The sequence below is a fragment of the Amphiura filiformis genome, chromosome 4, assembly GCF_039555335.1.
Source record: "Amphiura filiformis chromosome 4, Afil_fr2py, whole genome shotgun sequence".
Lineage (NCBI taxonomy): Eukaryota > Metazoa > Echinodermata > Ophiuroidea > Amphilepidida > Amphiuridae > Amphiura > Amphiura filiformis.
The window spans coordinates 53,445,367-53,453,391 of NC_092631.1; the positions used below are offsets into that span (position 1 = coordinate 53,445,367).

At 35.6% G+C, this 8,025-nt stretch overlaps 1 long non-coding RNA gene across 1 annotated transcript; it reads right to left on the bottom strand.

Moving 5' to 3' along the window:
• Positions 1-251: 251 nt before the first annotated feature.
• LOC140149870 (uncharacterized) lies at positions 252-1,525 on the bottom strand. The gene is made up of 3 exons (XR_011858757.1): positions 1,298-1,525; positions 549-624; positions 252-298 (listed from the first exon to the last, which is right to left on the bottom strand). It is a non-coding gene; the product is annotated as an uncharacterized lncRNA (long non-coding RNA).
• Positions 1,526-8,025: the final 6,500 nt, after the last annotated feature.

Below are 8,025 nucleotides of genomic sequence, written 5' to 3' on the forward strand. Positions count from 1 at the left end.
TTTTGAAACGCTACCTACACTCTTTCTCACTCGTTGTTGTTTATTAGCCAAAATTTAGTCAAAATCGGAAAAAATAGTACTAAAAATAATAGAAAAGTTTCGTAATGGTTGCAAACGTAAATAATATTTTTAAAGTTTAACTGCGTAAATAACATTATAAAGAAACCTAATTATGACTTACGGAATACTATTTTCGACGATTAAATACGATCAAAAATGTCTCGTCGAGATAATAATAACAAAAGTCAACTTACATGATAAATGCTCACATCTCGGTGGAGCGTAATTTCCAGGACACCTATATAGTATGAAATGGCAAAAGATTCAATTTCTGAAAAGGATATTTTTTGACAAGCATAGTATGAACTAAAACGTGATGTAATGTACAGCCGTACGTTGGGTTTTGAAAACGTTTTTTAAAAGTGCATGGCAATAAAACAACAAATAACAAGTCTTTCACGGCAAAGAAAGAGAATATGACCTTTTATGAGATGACTTGAGAAAAAATAAGACCATGTAAGGAATAAAAAAGCATTTTATAGACTTACTGACAGTAACTTGAAAAATCCTGTTCGTTTGGAGAGCACGAAGCACCACGGAAACAGAAGTGAGATGGACAAACACCTGGTTATAAAAAAAATAGAGAATTCCACATTGCTTTGCTTATTAATATTTATAGAACTTTATTTATTTATTTATTTATTTATTTATTTATTTATTTATTTATTTATTTATTTATTTATTTATTTATTTATTTATTTATAGAACTTTATTTATTTATAGAGTTGTAAGTTTTGATGCCGCGTGCTAAAGACGTCCCAAATTTCTTGCAAACACTAAAATCCCTTTACTGCTAGGAATGTTTGACAAACGGACGAATAAGTGATTACGCTTCGTTATTCCGAAGGGTCGTTATTCCGAATGTTCATCACTCCGAATTTACGGTAAGGTTCGTTATTCCGAAGGGTCGGTTATCCGAATTTCGGAATAACGGTCCTTCGGAATAACGACCCTTAATGTAAATTCGGAGTAATGACCTTCGGAATAACGAGCCTTGTTTTAAATTCGGATTAATGATCATTCGGAATAACGAGCCTTGTTTTAAATTCGGAGTAATGACCCTTCAGAATAACGACCCTTCGGAATAATGACAATTTGGAGTAATGACCATTCGGAATAATGACCCTTCGGAATAACAACCCTTCGGAATTATGATCCTTCGGAGTATGACCCTTCGTAATAATGAACCTTCGGAGTAATGGCCCGAATAAGTTAATGTCATCTTCTGAATACTTACATTCTTCACTCAAGCTACTCGGCAGAACATCAATGACAGACTCATCGCCAGCATTGACATCAATAACGCCATTGACATCCAATGCATCAATCAAGGCCTGGTGTATGTTTGTTGTGTCGGAGCCGAATGGGAAGTCGAATTCAATACCTATGACAACTTTGATTAATCCTTCTGGTGAACGCCGGATTGTTGGTAGGACAGAGCCTTTGTAATCGGTGAGTCCATCATAAACCATTCGGAACTGGATGTATAGAGCAAGTACATTATAAGCAAGATCATTATAACATAAGCAGATGGCACTACCAACAGATAACGATTGAAGAGCGATTTCAGTACAGATATTTATATAGTATTGGAAAAATAACAAACCTTCATGATCATCTTTATTATGACACGTATAATTTGTTGACAATCAAAACCGGCAATAACAACAAATTAATGCAATAAGAGTGCCAGATAAAAAGATACAATGAGATATAATTTACCCATAGAAATAAAATAAGAAATAAAGAACCAAGCAAGCAAAAACATTTTATCACGATCTTACAACAGTGAGAATCCTGGCTGTGAGTTGTCGATACTCCGTTGACGATTGGTCGTCATATGCATCCATCCACAGAGCAGATTTACCGTTTACATTCTCAAGAGTGATTCGGACCCGCACCCAACGGCAACCTGTTTGACGAACAAATTATTTAAACAAATTATAAAAAGGAATAACAAAGTGTGTATTTAAACCACACATTTTTAACAATCATGTTTGCGATAGAATATAATATGTACCCTCATGGCTACGAATTACATGTCGTATGGTAGTCTCCTCCGCAGCCAGGTTGGTTACGCTCCATCCACGCAAACTGTCTGCCAATGACCACCTTGATCGCAAGTGGATTGAACTCCTGGCTGAATAATCAGCTGTGCGAGGAGCAAGTAGATGACGTCATGGAAAAAGTGTTAGCCAATCAACAAAAAGAACTCGTTCGCTATCATTGGCAGATTGTTTGTGTGAAGGGAGCGGAACCAAACTGGCTGCTATGGAGACTAGTCGTATGGATGAGTATGAATGTTGTTTCAAGATTTTGAGATCTAAATTGCTTGACACAACTTGAAACGTACCTTGTACTGGCGGCCCTGTAAAGAGAAATAAAAAAAGGGTGAGTAGAGATCAATATACAATGGAAAGTCTAGGATCATAAATATCAACTACAATAGATGTACTTCGCATAATATTGGTTTTTTCTTTCGCCAAGGGATCCAAACTCAAGCATTTGGTGAGTTGATACCACAAAACATACAATCAAAATATTTTTTTCTTAGCAGTATATTTTCTGAAGCCTAGTTGTCATTAAAATGCGTAAGACCCCGAGGCGTAGCTAAGTAAAATTTATTATTATTTGCTTATTTGTCTTAAGATCTTACTTTCATCTTCAACTTGAATGGCACACTCGTCACTACAATTGTCCTCGCAGACCGTTCCACCAAGAGAAGCTCTTTGACAACACTGAACTTCTGCACTATTATCCAACTGTCTTGCATCCAAAATTAAAGATTGTGTGGTTATGTATCCATAGTATACTTCTCTTGTTGTAACTGGTTGAGACGTTGTTTGCATGATGTCATTGATAAACCATTCAATTTTCGATGCAGGATTTGTGATATCAGACTCACAGGTAAGGGTAATTGATTGTTGAGGAATAACAGGTGATGCTGGACATCCTGAAAGTATTGCAGGTGAGGTTGGGCAATCTGAAGTGTAAAACAATACTTCTTTTATATGATTGCTAAAAATTAGAATTCTGTTTATGTACAATGAACATTGTTCGCTCTCTCCTGATCAGATTGTTAGACTGTGTGGAGCTTACCTTACACATAATCGCTTTTATAATGGAGAATTCTGAAACAAATTCATGGAGGTAAAATGTACATAATAATACCTTAAATTACAAGCAATGTCAACCATGTCCCATCCCCTTCTGGTGGTATATCGCTATGTAGACGACACATATTGTAAACTCAGGAAGTGTTATTTCCATGGAGTTCACCGAGTATCTGAATTTATTAGGTCAGGGCACAAACTCTCTACTGAAGGAGAACAACTAATGATCACCAATCACTCAATTCTATTTTCAGATACTCCATTCCATTGACCAGTTGTCTATTGGGACCGGTCCACCAAAGTCCAAATCTATCGCATAATTACACACACGGACCAATTTCTGAACTTCGAATCCAATCATCCCATAGATCATAAACTCAAACTTATGTTTTGCACAAGTTATTAAAAAATCATCAAAACGTAGGACCAATATCACCAAATCAAACTTACAATCAAAATTTTCGCGCGCAGCGCAGGGATTCATTACAATTAAAATCAAGATTTTTGCCCGCTCCGTGCAGCATTTTTCAGTCATGCGCACGTGCGGAACAATTTGTTTCGGGTATGTGTGCAGGGGGGGTCATATAAAAAATTTAGCCCGCGATAATGAGTCATAAAAATTAACTCCGGTTACCGACGTATTCATGACCCCCTTCCCGAAGAAAATGACAGCCCCTTATGTATTTTGATAGGAAATACATATAAAGGTGTATTTCGAAAAGGGCTACTTAAGGGATCTAAAATGAGCGTTTATTGCGTTTCGACAGTATTTTTTGAGGGACATGAGAGCACCTCAGACCTATCGAATTGCATTCTGAATACGAAGCATGTCTTTCTGATATCAAATAATTTTCATTTTTGAAAATCACAATAAAATACAAATTTTATGACAAATTATAAAAATTTGATATTTTTCAAATTTATGATATATAACAGTCCTCGAAGTAAATTATATAAATCTAATGATATATTATTAAAGTGTATGTAGCAGGAGGAAAAGCCGACGGTCAATTGAAAATTTTGACCTTTCATATTGAAGATATGGATTTTTTTCCCAAAAAGACCTAATTTTTTTTGGTGTTTTGGGAAAAAATCCATATCTTCAATACGAAAGGTCAAAATTTTCAATTGATCGTCGGCTTTTCATCCCACCTACATACACTTTAAGTATAAATCATCAGATTTATAAAGTTTACTTCAAGTACTGTCAAATATCAAAAATATCAATTTTTAATGATTTGCCATAAAATGTGTATTAAATTGCGAATTTCAAAAAATCAAAATTATTTGACATCAGAATGACATTCTTCGTATTCAGAATGCAATTCGATATGTCTGATGTGCTCTAATGTCCCAAAATAAATACTGTCCAAACGTTCATACCCCAGCCCTTAAAGCAAGGAACATTTTAGTCCATTTGAACAAAACCATTTACTTGGAATATCCACGGGATGATTAGAATAGCCTTACATGTCAATGAGAGTTCGATGCTTGCTGTGGTTTCTGTTGTGAAGTCGCATTCCTCGTAATATTGTTGTAAAGTACATGTTATTTCTTTACCATTGAGTTCTCTGGTAGCTATGAAGCTGTAAAGACAATGGTTGTATGAAATGAGACAAGGGTTATTGACTCAGAAAATAGCTGTTCCTAAATATGTTATAATGAAATATGCGGCTTGGAAGAAATGATCTAAATCTAAACATCATAGAAGCGTGCTTTATCTTATCCAAATAGTAGTTTTCAAATTGTGAATGTTGTTTTAAAAAACAAATATTTTAATTTTGCTTTTGATAAATCGTATTACCTGTAAGTGCTACTTTGTTGGTAGCGATTATTCGGCAATAAGGTTGTTTCAGTCTGACTCAGCTCATCCCCCAGCAATATGTCATCAGAATTCCACTGAAACACGCCTTGAGGATAACCATTGATGGCTGTACATTCCAAGGTAACTTGTTGACCATCTTTTACCACGTTATTTCCGGTTAAGGTTAAGGGAGCATCGGGAGGAGCTAATGAAAAATGCATTATATGTTGAAATTTTTAAAATGCAAAAGTAATCCTATGATTACAGTTTTTAATTTTACTACCAGGAAAATTACATACAAAGAAGATGCTGGAGTGAACAAAGAAAAGAGGTTTCCTAACCGACGGAAGTGTCCATTGTATCGGCTATAACAAACAGTGCAGGAATTAGTGCTAAGAATAGGCTAAACGGGCTTAAAACTTACTAGACTTTCGTTATATAATTACATGCTTAAAGCAATTCAAATCAAAATATATAACTTACTTAGAACTATAAGAGTGGCTGATCGTTTGATGCTGGATGACACTTCACAAGAGATATTCTTGGTATGATAGCTACGTAATGCCGGATGTAACGTCAAGGTACTGATAGTATCTAACAATTGTCGACTTGCACCGACATTCAACATGCTGTCCTGTATGCTGACAACTATTGATGCGTCAGAGATCTGTTCACCATCTAACTTCCAAATGATATCAACAGCTGGTCTAAAAATACGACGATTATTTTGCATTAAAGATTTGTTTTAACCAAAAACATTTATACACCCTACAAAAAGTAAGAGTATAGTAAAAAAGAAAGTACTTCCATATGTCTTGCCAGCTTGAACTTCTATTGGGATATTTTATCTTTCAGTGAGATGAATGGAACCAGTGCCAGTATATGAAGTACAACTTCAGCTTGCATAGAGTTGCTGCTATCGCCTTAAGGGCTGGGGTATGAACGTTTGGACAGTATTTATTTTGGGACATCAGAGCACATCAGACATATCGAATTGCATTCTGAATACGAAGAATGTCATTCTGATATCAAATAATTTTGATTTTTTGAAATTCGCAATTTAATACACATTTTATGGCAAATCATTAAAATTGATATTTTTGATATTTAACAGTACTTGAAGTAAACTTTAGAAATCTGATGATTTATACTTAAAGTGTATGTAGGTGGGATGAAAAGCCGACGATCAATTGAAAATTTTGACCTTTCGTATTGAAGATATGGATTTTTTCCCAAAACACCAAAAAAAAAATTAGGTCTTTTTGGGAAAAAAATCCATATCTTCAATATGAAAGGTCAAAATTTTCAATTGACCGTCGGCTTTTCCTCTCTCTGCTACATACACTTTAAGAATATAACATTAGATTTATATAATTTACTTCGAGGACTGTTATATATCAAAAATTTGAAAAAATATCAAAATACTGTCGAAACGCAATAAACGCTCATTTTAGATCCCTTAAGCACTTGCTGATCAAATATTGGTATAGCCAGTTACAAGTGTTATGCCGGAAGCATTGTTAGCCAAGCATCTTGGTGGACTGAGTTACTTCTCCATTTTAAGTTTATTGGAGCGGTGAAAATTGGCACATTATAAAGGGGCCTTTAACGTAAAATCATTTGACAAACGACTGCAGAAACGACATTACTCAAGACTACCGAAACGTAAAGGAATAAAGACTGGTCTAACGTAAACCATTTTGTGGAGCAATTAGACGAGTTTTACCTTGTCCCTCTAGCAATACACGTTACTTCGAGTGTTTCCATTGCCTCTCGTTTCTTTCTCCTGGCCTGACTTGGAAATGGTCCATAATTCACCAGAATGATGTCACTGTTGCTGACATCGAGTATGTTGTGCGGGTAGCCTTGCACCATAATCAAGTTTTCATCTATTAGAGGTGTATCTGAGGAATAATGACAATACGTACTTACGATAAACACAAGATACTTTGCTTACCATTTGTTTACCATTTAGATAAGGATTAACTTACGAGCTACGGTCATTTTAAACAATGACCAGGTCGTTTAATTCCCTTGTCAGACTTCCATGCTGCAAGCGGCATGACATATCAACATGCCTTGATTGTGTCCATTTGTCCTCAATGCGCGTGAGCGGAGCTTTATGTCAGAAAGAAAGCAGCATTTATATGAATACCAGTTACAAATTATAGGACGTTGAAAACCGGGCTCAATTGCTGGAAGTTGCGTCGTTTTACATATACATGTATGTTGGTGATAACATACCATATATACTCAACATCACGTGGTACCAAGCCTCTGCTTCACGTTGGTACACCCTATTCCTGCATAAACAGGCCAAACTAGCGCCGTCCAAGTCAAATCTGCTCTGGGTGCTTAGAGTAATGTCTTTACGAACTTCCCATAGACCACGGTATTTGTCATTTGAGAATTCCGCATCGTCAGGATTATACAATTCGTTTTCGTACACTAGCTGTAGCAATCATAAATATACGATTATGTGTTGATCGAAATGTTAGGATTTACAGATTCACAATTACAAAATAAAGAAAGATCCGTATCGGTAATTTTGTTTCATATTTTCTTCTAATAATGCAAATTAATTTACTCCTAAAGCATCCTCGCGAGTCCAGGAACGTGTTTCCAGTGCATATGACCAAAACTGTTATTCTGTATGGCACAAAACGCAAGGGATAAGGCTGTCAATTTCAATACAGTATTCGGCAGCATTAGACCAGATTATTAGGTCGTAGGATGTGTTCCTACTTATAAGTGGACAAAATTAGTGTGAAATTTCTTCATTTTTTCTAAGGATTTGCGTTTTCATATACATATAAGGTTAAATACCACTAATTATGTATTACACGGGTTTCAATGGGGAAATGCCTAATTTCGGGTGGAATTTTCTCATATTCAGAACTCTCACAGTTCAATGCCACTAATATCAGGTGAAACTATATGATTTAGATGACAAATGATCAAAAATTCAACATAGGTTGACCTGAGACTTTTCTTGTTTTAACGCACTGAACCGTAAACACCTTAAAATGACAGTGCGCCCTCGAAGCT